Raw genomic sequence first — 14,456 nt, 5'->3', positions numbered from 1 at the left:
AGCTAATTGGTAGATCTTTTTATCTATATGCCATATTTGTATATTGGTGCGAATATTTTCCTGAGAATTTTGAGTCCAATTTTTTCTGTCTCTATAATGCCTGATGCTCCAATTGTGGTCGTTTCGGACGCATATAGTGCTTCTGGTAACACATCTGCTTTTGGTGTGTAATTTTTGCCTGTCTTGATATGCTTTTCTGATTATATTGCGACCACGTGAGTTTGTATGCTTTCTGTTAGTTCTGTGTTCGATGCCTTGTTTGATCCTCCTATTTGTAAGTATTCCCCTAAATATTTAAATTATTTGACACTTTTTACGGATCCATAGAACGTTTGCATGATGTGTACATTGTTGGTTTGTAGTTCTATGTATTGAGTCTTCTCATACGATATCTGTAGACCTGTTTTGGTAGTTATTTCATGTAGGTGTTCCAGTACTTCCTTTGCCTCCTGTGTGTTATTACTAACAAGGGAACCTCCCCATCGCACCCCCCTCAGATTTAGTTATAAGCTGTCACAGTGGATAGGCCTTGAAAAACTGAACACAGGTCGATTGAGAAAACAGGAAGAAGCTGTGTGGAACTATGAAATAATAAGCAAAATATACAAACTGAGTAGTCCATGGGCAAGATATGCAACATCAAGGATTATCTGAGTTCTAGAGCGCCGTGGTCCCGTGGTTAGCGTGAGCAACTGTGGAACGAGAAGTCCCTGGTTCTAGTCTTTCCTCGAGTGAAAATTTTGCTTTCTTTATTTTCGCAAAGTTATGATCTGTCCGTTCGTTCATTGACGTCTCTGTTCACTGTAATAAGTTTAGTGTCTGTGCTTTGCGACCGCACCGCAAAACTGTGCGATTAGTAGACGAGAGGACGCGCCTCTCCAATGGGAACCGAAAACATTTGATCGCAAGGTCATAGGTGAACCGATTCCTCCCCAGGAAAACACGTCTGATATATTCTATACGACACTGGTGACGGCATGTGCGTCACATGATAGGAATATGTTATCGACCCACCTTATACACTTGGCGAATGGGTAAAAAGATTCTTCAAACTACCCGATTTAGGCTCTCTTGTGGATGTGATTATCACTCCCAAAAAAGTGATGAAAACGTACGAGTTTGACACATAAACTGAAAACAAAAAATAAAAGTCTTGAACCAAGGATCTCTTGTTCAGCAGTTGCTCACGCTAACCACGGGACCACGGCGCTTCTGACCTCACAGTGTCCTTGATGTTGCATGTATTCCACATCAACTACTCAGTTTGCATATTTTGCTTAATTTTTCATAGTTCCACACAACTTCTTCCTCTTTTCTCGATCGACCTGTGTTCAGTTTTTCAAGGCCTATCCACTATGCCAACTTATAAATAAATGTGAGGGGGGTGCGATGGGGAGGTTCCCTTGTAAGTATGGCTATGTCATCTGCAAATGCCGGACATTTTATGATTGTTCTTGTTTCATGTGTTCTTCCTAGCAGTATTCCTTTAACTTGTTCTTCCCATTGTTTGACAATTATGTCTAATACTATTTTAAACAGGATGGGTGAAAGCCTATCTCCTTGTCGGACACCTGTGTGTATCTGGAACGGTTCCGAAATTTCTCCCATGACCTTAATCTTCGAGGTGGTGTCTGTGAGCGTCTGTTGTATAGTTACCCTGGTTTTTCTATCGATGCCATATCCTTCCAGTATGTCAAAAAGTGTTTGTCGGTCTATGGAGTCGTATGCTTTTTTTAAAGCCAACAAAAGTAACTACAGGGTTTCTTGTCTGTCTGACTTTCAAAAGTGTTCTCAAGTTCCAGATCTGTTCTATGCGTAATGTACCTCTTCTGAAGCCTGCCTGATATTCCTCTATTTGCGCAGGTGCTTATGGTTCTAGTCTGTTTAATAACCTGGAAATATTTATCAGGCTACGAATTTAAACTGTAGATTCTTTTAACAAAAGAAATGTGAAACGACCACAATGAAAGATGGAAATGAAATAAAGGATCACTGGTTGAGAGAGTCTGGGATGTTATTTCAGTGATTATATTATCGACTCCCCAACGGCCTTGCCGCAGCGGTAACACCGGTTCCCGTCAGATCACCGAAGTTAAGCGCTGTCAGGCTGGGCTAGTACTTGGATGGGTGACCGTCCGGTCTGCCTAGCGCTTTTGGCAAGCGGGGTGCACTCAGTCCTTGTGAGGCAAACTGAGGAGGTACTTGACTGAGAAGTAGCGGCTCCGGTCACGAAAACAGACAACGGCCGGGAGAGTGGTGTGCTGACCATGTGGCCGGCCGTATCTACATCCAGTGACACCTCTGGGCTGAGATGAGGACACGGCGGCCGGTCGGTACCGATACCATTGGGCATTCCAAGGCCTGTTCGGACGGAGAGTTATTATCGACTCAGATTTACAAATAATTTGGCAGTATGAACGTGCCTATCAATATGTCGTTTCACCTTCCCTGGTCTGGTTGCACGCACTGTTCCTGTTGGGATTGGTGCCATGTAACCGTTGTGGCCTCTCCTGAGGCAAGCCAGCAAAAAACTGTTGTAACTGGTCCTTGATATACGTTCGGGTTGGGATGTGTGTCACAGAACCCTTGTGCCTTCCCCTGAGGCAAGCTGGCAAACAACTTTGTAACTGGACTTTGATATCCTCGATACTGGAAGTGGGATGGAGTTGGTATTCACACCGCCACCACACCTGTTTTTGCGGGAACCGATATGGGAATCTTTCTGTCAACGGGAGTACCTCAGCATCAAGCAGAAAGTTTGTAGAGTCACTTGGCACGCGTGAACGACCAACGTCCTACTGAACGAAGGCACCGCGACACTGTCGTATTAGAAGTAACATATGAGTAGGTAGGATGCCTGTGACGTACCGTTTTGCCGTCAGAGTTCCCTCAGTCGTTACCATCTGTGACCTGAAGTCACACCCAATGGCTACCATCAAGCCAGGAATGACACCACTGCGCAACTTCGGAAGAATGGGACGTCACTATAGCTCGCCAGCTTACGATGTTCGTCTGGGGTAGTAGAGAACTGCGATTCGTTGCTGGGCACAATGCGACGCCATTCACCGTTCCTGGTCATGACACCACTCCAAACGCAGCTGTTTGCGTTAACGACTTCCACGCATGAGGCCCTAATTCCCTAGTACGGCAGACAGTCCTCGACCAATGGTGCGAAAGGACCCAGAATTTGCAAATTCATTAACTGCTCTCGAATTGTTTGTTTGGATTTAGGGCGCAAAAAAACAACTGGGGTCATACGCGCCCAAGTCAAAACTATAGAACACAAACACAGAGACGAGGGTAATGACTATATGTCAGTCCCAATGGACACAATAGGAGACAGCTAAGAATGGCACATGGAAAAAGGGCTAAAAGAAAAACACACCATACAAAAATGGTGGTCCAAAACTATAAATTAAACGAAATGGTAATTAAATGGACACTCTAGCTGCAAACAGGCGTCGACGTACTTCACTGGGGACATGTTGTAAGTGTGTGCCCCGACCGGGACTCGAACCTGGGATCTCCTGCTTACAGGGCAGACGCCCTATCCATCTGAGCCACCGCGGGCACGGACGATAGTGCGTCTGCAGGGACTCCCCGTGAGATCCACATTCCCAACATGTTCACACCACTACATTCGTAGTGCGCCTAATAGATGTTTGCCCATCATACTCATTACTCGTGGCAGATTAATCTACCAAGTCCCGTACGAGTTCGGGCATAGCGTGTGCGTTCGCACTAGAAGGTCAATGGCCGGGAAGCCATATTTTAACTATATATGACGGTAGTATCTGTTCCCGAAAGAACAGTTACCGTGGATGACCATGCAGCTTCGCTAGAACGCCTGTTTGCGGATAGGGTGGCCATTTAATTATCATTTCATTTCTAGCAAAGCTGCATGGTCATCCACGGGAACTGTTCTTTCGGGAACAAATACTACCGTCATATACAGTAAAAATTAAACGGCCTTCGCATATTGCTTCTGCGGATAAACAGTAAAACGCGGTGGACAGCCCGCCCGTCATTCGCTGAAACGGCTGATAATTCAGATGGCAAACCCAAGCCGGAACGTAAACTGGAAAAAAAGGGCATTGCAGCATTTAAAATTTGGACGCAATGCGTAAAAAGTGGTGGGGTAGCGCTACTGAGCAAATGACTATGGCGAAAAAGGTAGTGCCAACTACACAGCCGAGTTAAAATAATCTCCTCCGGGCGGGTGGGCCTGAAGACGCTTAATAAGCGGAAGCTTGTTCCCGTGGACCATTGGCAATGCCAAAGGAACACAATCTCCTAACAGACGGCGACGAAGAGATCATCGGAGGGAATAGAGGTACTCGCGGGCTGAGGGACAAGGACTGCAGCCTTGGCAGCAGCGTCAACAGCCTCGTTTCCTGGCAGACCGACATGACCAGGGACCCACATGAATATGACATTGGCTCCACCCAGAGTGATCAAGTGACAGTTTTCCTGGACCCGCTGCACTAAGGGATGAGCAGTGTACAGCGCACAGATTCTTTGGAGGGCGCTGAGTGCGTCTGAGCAGAGGTCACAATTGGGAAGGATGAGTCGCCGGATGTACTTCGTGGCCTGATACAAGGCGAAAAGCTCGGCTGTGAATACTGAGGAGTGTGCCGGAAACCGATATCGAAAGACACGGGTGCCAATGACGAAAGCACAGCACAGTAGACGCATATGTGTAGTGATTACGGTATGCTTGGTACACAGTATAGTGATCCCTCCCCTTGTGGTGGTCAGACATGGTCGATCGGAATCTTAATTTCTGTATGATTGTCCTCGTATTACCATGCTGTCCAGGGGCAAGAGGCCACTATTATACTCGAATGCCTCACAGATCTGAATGCTGCACAATTCGACCAGCCGGCCTAAGGGAAACACACCATGAGGCCAGTTTCAAACTCTGCCACATGCAAACAATGGTGTCTCACACTGGTACGCAGCATCTCTATGGCCTTCACAGTGACAACTCAACATCTGCCGCTGGTCACTCCCCCTTATATATATATATATATATATATATATATATATATATATATATATATATATATATATATATATGACCCACGTAACGGCCGGCCGGAATGGCCGAGCGGTTAAAGGCGCTACAGTCTGGAACCGCACGACCGCTACGGTCGCAGGTTCGAATCCTGCCTCGGGCATGGATGTGTGTGATGTCTTTAGGTTAGTTAGGTTTAAGTAGTTCTAAGTTCTAGGGGACTTATGACCACAACAGTTGAGTCCCATAGTGCTCAGAGCCACCCACGTGACAACACTAAACACGACCAAGATTACTCTGACGGCCGTTCTACCTGCCACAGAGTATTTCAACTCTAGAGTCTCATTCGTTATTGATACGTTTTACACGAGACCAAAATAGTTTGAATACGAAGGAGGTCAGTTATATTAATTACAAACTGCACAGCTCTGTATTGGAATACCTGCTGATGGTGTGTGTGTGTGTGTGTGTGTGTGTGTGTGTGTGTACGAATTTAGCCTATACTGACATACGACCACAATCAAAAAATTGTTCAAATGGCTCTGAGCACTATGGGACTTAACATCTGAGGTCATCAGTCCCCTACAACTTAGAACTACTTAAACCTAACTAACCGAAGGACATCACATACATCCATGCCCGAGGAAGGATTCGAACCTGCGACCGCAGCGGTCTTGCGGCTCTAGACTGAAGCGCCTAGAACCGCTCGGCCACAACGGCCGGCTTCACCAGAATCTGGCTCCCGTTTATGATAATCAACAGAGTGATACGAACTGTTGCGGATGCAGGTGCACTATGAGACGGACGTAACTGGTGGTTTCACTGGTCTATTACAACCACGTCTTGTGCAGTGGTTCACTCACTATTGAGTTTACAGTGCGTAACTTGTCGCCTGGCCTCTCGAAGTACAGCTTTTTTCGCTATTAGTTCATCATTATTACTGACTTTTCGAAAATAGTAAGTGCAAGTAGGGGTGGGTTAACATAATATTGTTTTTTAATTTCGTAGTAGCGTTAATTTAAATTTTTTTGAGGTACTTTCTTGAATGTTATGGAAGAAGGCATATAAGTTTCGCAGTACCTTTGAATGATCTCGAAGAAACGCAGCTCTAGAACCGCATTAATTATTGATACGTTTTACGCGAGACCAAAGTAGTTTGAACACGAAAGAGATTAGTCATATTAATTAGAAGCTGCACAGATCTGCATTGGAATATTAGAATAATACCAGTATGAATCATAAATCTCTACAGCACAGCATTCCATGCAGTTTCCACCTAAGAACTATGTACGCACCACCGCCTAGTCCGCCCCTGGTAGCTGAGTGGTCAGCGCGACGGAATGTCATATCTAACGGCCCGGATTCGATTCCTGGCTGGGACGGAGATTTTCTCCCCTCATGGACTGGGTGTTGTGTTGTCCTTATCATCATAATTTCATCGCCATCGACACGCAAGTCGCAGAAGTGGCGTCAAATCGAAAGACTTGCACCCGACGAACGGTCTACCCGACGGGAGGCCCTAGCCACACGGCATTTCCATTTACCACCACCTTCAAGTAAACCGTTCTGGACCGTATTGCAAAGCGTTTGGATCGAATTCACAAGGATTCTATCTCCTTCTATGAGAGTTCGGCTTAATGGTATCATTATTGATTCAAAAAAAAATAAAATCAATTGATTAATTTTGTGCCTGTTTTCAACTTAACGTCTGCAGACCGGATACACGTTGAAGTCGCTGTGCTCTCCGCTAGAGGATCCAAAACAAAATGACGCTCCACATATACACCACAACGATTGCCTGCCTCTCCTATGACCAGAATCTCTTTGTCTTCTCTGTCAGATTTTGAGACATGCTTCCGATGGAGAAACTATTAAAAGCATGTCGGATTGAAGTACTCGCTAAATTTGGACTTTTTATGAACCATCGCCTATCTGGATTTCTAATCTACAATTGTAAGGCGGCAAGATTTTGCCACCGTACATGAATAATTTTGACTACTCATATTTCATTTACGTAGTGTGGGATCTTATTTTTTAGGTTATGATGTCGAATTATTGGTCGTCTTTTGGTTGATACAGAGTAGCCCCACACTTCTGTAGAGGAGCATTCTTTGAGAGCAATTTCTCACTGGCTCTTACAGCAGGGCGAACTTAGGCTTTCGCAGTCCCCGTGATCGACATGGAACAAGGACTGCAGGGAGGGCGTTTTATGACTCTGAAAAGAAAACACTAGGCGTTTACTACCTAAGACCGCCGACCCGTCGTGAGGCCGGTAGAAAGAGGCTTCTCGTAACGGACCTGTGGTCGCTAAGGTGGCAGGACGAGACGACGTTGAAAGCATAAGATCGTAGAGATAGAGTCTTGGAAGCGCTGCGACAGTCATATCTAGAACGAGAAATGCGCAGAGTGGGAGGTATTCCGTTCGTAACAGCGGCGGAGTTCATGCTAACGAGGCAAGGTTGGCTCTAAACTGAGCTCTTCACGGTGAGAAAACTCCACGGTGGATGTCGGTAGGACACACTTGGCTGGACAGCGACTTTGCGGACTCTCTGCAGGGTATCGGTATGACGCGCTTCGCTGGATAGCGTTTTGAGACATCGTGGGAAGACTTTGGAAACAGGTTGGAGACTATGGGTCAAGCTGCTGGAAAACCATTCTGGAGTGTAATTAGCAGTCTTCGAAAGGGAGGTAAGAAGGAAATGACAAGTATTTTGGACAGGTCAGGGAAACTGCTGGTGAACCCTGTGGACGCCTTGGGCAGATGGAGGGAATATTTTGAAGAGTTGTTCAATGTAGGTGAAAATCCGATCAGTAATGTTTCAGATTTCGAGGTAGAATGGGATAGGAATGATGATGGATATGGGATCACATTTGAGGAAGTGGAAAAAAATGGTCAATAGATTGCAGTGCAATAAAGCGGCTGGGGTGGATGAAATTAAGTCGGAACTCGTCAAATACAGTGGAATGTCAGGTCTTAAATGGCTACACAGGATAATGGAAATGGCCTGGGAGTCGGGACAGGTTCCATCAGACTGGACAAAAGCAGTAATCACACCAATCTTTAAACATGGAAACAGAAAAGATTGTAACAACTGCAGAGGTATCTCTTTAATCAGCGTTGTGGGTAAAATCTTCTCAGGTATTGTTGAAAGGAAAGTGGGAGTATTAGTTAAGGACCAATTGGATGAAAATCAGTGTGGGTTTAGGCCTCTTAGAGGTTGTCAGGACCAGATCTTTAGCTTACGGCAAATAATGGAGAAGTGTTGTGAGTGTAACAGCGAAGTATCTATGCTTTATAGATCTAGAAAAGGCATACGACCGGGTTCCTAGGAGGAAGTTATTGTCTGTTCTACAAGATTATGGAATAGGAGGCAAACTTTTGCAAGCAATTAAAGGTCTTTACATGGATAGTCAGGCAGCAGTTAGAGTTGACGGTAAATTGAGTTCATGGTTCAGAGTAGTTTCAGGGGTTAGACAAGGCTGTAACCTGTCTCCACTGTTGTTCATATTATTTATGGATCATATGTTGAAAACAATAGACTGGCTGGGTGAGATTAATATATGTGAACACAAGATAAGCAGTCTTGCATATGCGGATGACTTAGTTGTGATGGCAGATTCGATAGAAAGTTTGCAAAGTAATATTTCAGAGCTAGATCAGAAATGTAAGGATTATGGTATGAAGATTAGCATCTCCAAAACGGAAGTAATGTCTGTGGGAAAGAAATATAAACGGATTGAGTGCCAAATAGGAGGAACAACGTTAGAACAGGTGGACGGTTTCAAGCACTTAGGATGCATATTCTCACAGGATGGCAACATAGTGAAAGAACTGTAAGCAAGGTGTAGCAAAGCTAATGCAGTGAGCGCTCAGCTACGATCTACTCTCTTCTGCAAGAAGGAAGTCAGTACCAAGACTAAGTTATCTGTACACCGTTCAATCTTTCGACCAACTTTGTTGTATGGGAGCGAAAGCTGGGTGGATTCAGGTTACCTTATCAACAAGGTTGAGGTTACGGATATGAAAGCAGCTAGGATGATTGCAGGTACTAGTAGATGGGAACAATGGCAGGAGGGTGTCCACAATGAGGAAATCAAAGAAAAACTGGGAATGAACTCTATAGATGTAGCAGTCATGGCGAACAGGCTTAGATGGTGGGGTCATGTTACAAGCATGGGAGAAGCAAGGTTACCCAAGAGACTCACGGATTCAGCAGTAGAGGGTAGGAGGAGTCGGGGCAGACCGAGGAGAAGGTACCTGCATTCGGTTAAGAATGAATTTGAAGTAATAGGTTTAACATCAGAAGAGGCACCAATGTTAGCACTGAATAGGGGCTCATGGAGGAACTGTATAAGGGGGGCTATGCTCCAGACTGGACGCTGAAAGGCATAATCAGTCTTAAATGATGATGATGATGATGGAGTGAACAGTCTCACTTTTAGATTCGAAAGTGCTGATTTCGCCAGAAGGAACGGCATCATTCGTCTCTTTGTGAGCAGAGATACGAACCTGTGCTTCTTAGAGGTGATTGGAGCATCATGAAGCGTCAAGTCTCTGCTCCTGGCTTATAAGCAAGCAGAATTCTTGTTAAGTATCCAGCATTCTACAGAAGTAGCTTCAAACCTATGAGTTTGTGGACGCTGCTCCACATTCTCTGTGTGATCAGAATTTTCAATTGTGGAACGCACTTCGCCTGCACGAGCACTTGCAGCAATAAGCCTATCACCGCTGCAGAATTGCTCTTCACCGCATTGCATGCGGTGATATACGCACCACTGTGCGGCAGATAGTGACTGTTTAACAGTATATGTGTTAAATTCAATTAGTTTGACCGCACAACACCTTACAGTGCCAGTCAGGATGAAGACTTTCGTAACACCGATGCTAGTCAGTATCAACCGCTTAGTGTTTCTCGTGTAAACACCAGCACTATTTCGAGTCACATCATAGAAGTTTTAGCAATCTCAATTTTAGATCAATGACTAGGAGTTAACGTTCTACGTCTGTACTAGTTCACCTTGCGTCTGTTTGTTTGTGAGTTGTTTTTATAATAAACGTATTATCATTACCCAGTTGTTCTAGTCTCCCTAGGATTTTACTCCAAGTACCTGTCTTGATCAAATGAGAGTGGAGCATTGTCACAGCTTGGGGAATTAACCAACAGGTTATTTCGGTTGTTGGTTGTCAGTGGTAGGGCTAATTTAATTCACTTTTTACAGGTGACCACACCTTTGCGAGCACGTCTTGACAGCCATCACTCATAAACCCATGCAGCTAGGTAAGATAGCGTTGAACATATAACTTACATATTACTATATAAATAACTGACAGTATCGTCATTACAAGAGGTTAAAATAATACTTTCATGCGTTAAGACTTTTCTGACTTTTTTTCTTTCTTATACAAAGTATACTAGAATTACCTTCGTTCACGTAAAGTGTATGCTCTGCAAAGATTTTTTGGTTTTCCTTTAATCGAATTTGTCTTTTGTTAAGCCCACTGCTCATGTGTAAATCCACACACTATAAGAAAATTAGTGACCTTTTACACGGCTGCCAGTCTTTACATCATTAAAGTATTCCAATAGGTTTAACTTAATTTCATATAACGAATTAAAAAAAAGTCTCAAATCGGATAAGTGGCTCTATAGTTCTTTGCGCTAGTCTTACACCCGGTACTGAAGTCTCTCACCTCAAACGGGTATTCCTGTACATGGAATCGCATTTAAACGTGTGACCTATTTGGTCATGAGTAATATTAGCTTGTGTATTAATTACAACAAAAATAATTTTAGTAATATATATTAGGCCTATTGAGAAGTTGGTGCATAAAGATACCTTTCCTTTTCTATGCAATTCTTACAAAGCCGAATCGCGATGGTGCTATTAAATGGTTTTCTTTTATTTAGCTCACAAATTGGGACCCAAACTTTTTCCGCTAATTAAGCCCTTCGAAACACTTTGTTTTACGAATGCACTTCTGAGCAAAAAGCGATTCTACTTTCATAACGAAAGATTCTAGTAAAACTTTCCAGCCACTATTTCACTCCCTTACGGACTGAATTTCCAAAAACATCAAAACAAGTTTTTTTTATTTTTGGCTGAGAAGTCGAATACTAATTTTCGTAGATGTAAGTTTAAAATTGTTTTATAGTGCTTTAATAATTATTTACTTTCTAAAAAACTTTCACCCACTGTTTCACCCCTTTAGCGATTGAATTTCCAAGTACACTGAAGCACCTGTTTTTTTACTTGCCAGCAGTAGTCAAATCGAAATTTTCATAGATGTCGCTTCAAAATGCTTTTGTAATTCTTTAATAATGACCTGTCTTCAAAATAAACTTTCGTCTACTTCTTAACACCCTCAGAGGTGTCCTGTCACGTAGATGTGATCTGGAAAAATAAGGAAGTTTCAGATAGATTATACAAAGGTTATACGGAGATTTGAGAACCACATTTTAAATTGTAAGTCATTTCCAGGGACAGATGTAGACTTTGACCACAGTTTATTGGTTATGAACTGAAGATTAAACCTAAATAAACTGGAGACACGTATGGAATTAAGGAGATGGGATCCGTATAAGTTGAAAGAAGCAGAGGTTGTTGAGAATTTCAGAGTGAGCATTAGGCAAAGGTTGACTAGAACAGGGGAAGGGCATACAGTAGAAGACGAATGGATAACTCCGAGAGGTGAAATAGTGATGGCAGCAGAGAATCAAATAGGCAGAAAAGACAAGGCCCAGTAGAAATTGTTGGAAAACACAAGAGATACTGAATTTAATTGACGAAAGGAGAAAATGAAAAAATGCTGTAAAAGGAATACAAATATTTAAAAAATGTGAGTGACAGGAATAGAAAATTGCTAAGCAGGAATGGCCAGAGGACAAATGTAACGATTTAGGAGGATGTTTCACCAGGGGAAAGATAGATATCGCCTACAGGAAAATTAAACATGTCTTTGGGTAAAAGATAAGCAGCTGTATGAATTTCAAGAGCTCAGAAGGATAACCGGTCCCAAGCAAAGGAGAAAAATCAGAAAGGTGGAAGGGGTATACAGAGTCTCTATACAAGGGAGATGAACTTGAAAGCAATATAATACAAAGGGAAGTGGACGCAGGTGAAGATGAGATTGGAGATACGATACTGCGAGAAGAATTTGACAAAGCCCTGAAAAATCTAAGTCGAAACAAGGCCCCAGTGATAGACGATATTCCATCGGAATTACTGATAGCCTTGGGAAAGCCAGCCATGACACAGCTTTTCCATCTGGTGTGGAAGATGCACGAGACTGGCGAAATACCCTGAGACTTCGAGAAGAATGTGGTAATTGTAGTCCCAAAGAAAATAATTGCTAAGAGGTGTGAATATTACCGAAATATTAGGTTAATAAATCACTGTTGCAGAACACTGACACGAATTCTTTACAGAAGAATGGAAAAACTAGTAGAAGCCGACGTCGGGGAAGATCAATTTGGATTTCGGAGAAATGTACGAACGCAGGAGGCAATACTGACCCTATGAATTATCTTAGAACACAGGCTAAGGGAAGGCAAATCTACATTTACAGCGTTTGTAGACTTAGAGAAACCTTTTGACAATTTTGACTGGAATTCTGAAGGTGCTAGGGATAAATTACAGGGAGAAAAAGACTATTTATAGAAACCGGACGGCAGTTATAAGAGTCTAGGAGATGAGAGAGAGGCAGCGCTTGAAATGGAAGCGGGACGGGTTTGTAGCCTGTTCCTGATGTTATTCAGTGTTATTGAGCAAGCAGTAAACAAAAGAAATATTTTGAATAGGAATTAAAGTTCTGAGACAAAAAATAAAAACTTTGAGGTCTGCCGCTGAAATTGTAATTCTGTTAGACACAGCAAAGGACTTAGAAGAGCAGTTGAATGTAATGGACAGTGTCTTGAAAGGAGGATATAAGAAAGACATCAACAAAACCAAAACAAAGGTAATGGAATGCAATCGAATTACTTCAGGTGACGTAAGGGAGTCAGATTAGGAAACGAAGCGCTTAAATTACTACATGAGTGTTGCTATTTGAGTAGCAAACTAACTGATGATGCCGAAGCGAGTGGATATAAAACGTAGACAGGCAATGGTAGGGAAAAGCATTTCTGAAGAAGAGAAATTTGCTAGCACCGAATATAGATTTAAGTGTTAGGAAGTGTTTTCTGAAATTATTTGTCTGGAGTGTAACCGTGTATGGAAGTGAAACATGGACGCTAAGTAGTTTAGATAAAAAAAAGAATAGAAACTTTCGGAATGTAGTGCTACAGAAAACCGCGATCAGGGAATGTTCCTGTATTCTGCCAATGGCGTGAAATTTTCCACGTGTAATGAAGTCTGACTGTAGAATGGCTCCAGTCGCGGTCCAGTCAGAGCACATCTTCCTCACCAGTTTGCTTTAGAAATTCCCATCTGACGTCAGTAGGCGATGAACGAATCAGAGCGTGGTTTATACACTTCAGAATTTCCTAAAGACTAACCAAAGTGACCGAAACTCCGCTAGGCTTCTCCTCCCACCGCGGTAGGTCCAGACATTCAAAGACTGCAACTGGAATCACTCAACAGAGGAAAGTCCACTGGACCTGACAGGATACCAATTCGATTCTACACAGAGTATGCGAAAGAACTTGCCCCCCTTCCAACAGCCGTGTACCGCAAGTCTCTAGGGGAACGGAAGGTTCCAAATGATTGGAAAAGAGCACAGGCCGTCCCAGTCTTCAAGAAGGGTCGTCGAGCAGATGCGCAAAACTATAGACCTATCTCTCTGACGTCGATCTGTTGTAGAATTTTAGAACATGTTTTTTGCTCGAGTATCATGTCGTTTTTGGAAACTCAGAATCTACTATGTAGGAATCAACATGGATTCCGGAAACAGCGATCGTGTGAGACCCAACTCGCTTTATTTGTTCATGAGACCCAGAAAATATTAGATACAGGCTTCCAGGTAGATGCTATTTTTCTTGACTTCCGGAAGGCGTTCGATACAGTTCCGCACTGTCGCCTGATAAACAAAGTAAGAGCCTACGGAATATCAGACCAGCTATGTGGCTGGATTGAAGAGTTTTTAGCAAACAGAACACAACATGTTGTTATCAACGGAGAGACGTCTACAGACGTTAAAGTAACCTCTGGCGTGCCACAGGGGAGTGTTATGGGACCATTGCTTTTCACAATATATGTAAATGACCTAGTAGATAGTGTCGGAAGTTCCATGCGGCTTTTCGTGGATGATGCTGTAGTATACAGAGAAGTTGCAGCATTAGAAAATTGTAGCGAAATGCAGGAAGATCTGCAGCGGATAGGCACTTGGTGCAGGGAGTGCCAACTGACCCTTAACATAGACAAATGTAATGTATTGCGAATACATAGAAAGAAGGATCCTTTATTGTATGATTATATGATAGCGGAACAAACACTGGTAGCA

At 43.2% G+C, this 14,456-nt stretch overlaps 1 non-coding gene and 1 pseudogene across 1 annotated transcript; one reads left to right on the top strand and one right to left on the bottom strand.

Moving 5' to 3' along the window:
• Positions 1 to 2,041: 2,041 nt before the first annotated feature.
• Positions 2,042 to 2,159, top strand: LOC126097999 (5S ribosomal RNA; annotated as a pseudogene).
• A 1,337-nt stretch (positions 2,160 to 3,496) lies between these two features.
• On the bottom strand, positions 3,497 to 3,571 carry Trnat-ugu (transfer RNA threonine (anticodon UGU)). The gene has a single exon. It is a non-coding gene; the product is annotated as a tRNA-Thr (tRNA).
• Positions 3,572 to 14,456: the final 10,885 nt, after the last annotated feature.

Source organism: Schistocerca cancellata, chromosome 1 (genome assembly GCF_023864275.1).
Source record: "Schistocerca cancellata isolate TAMUIC-IGC-003103 chromosome 1, iqSchCanc2.1, whole genome shotgun sequence".
NCBI classification, from domain to species: domain Eukaryota; kingdom Metazoa; phylum Arthropoda; class Insecta; order Orthoptera; family Acrididae; genus Schistocerca; species Schistocerca cancellata.
This window is presented reverse-complemented; position numbering and strand designations above follow the sequence as displayed.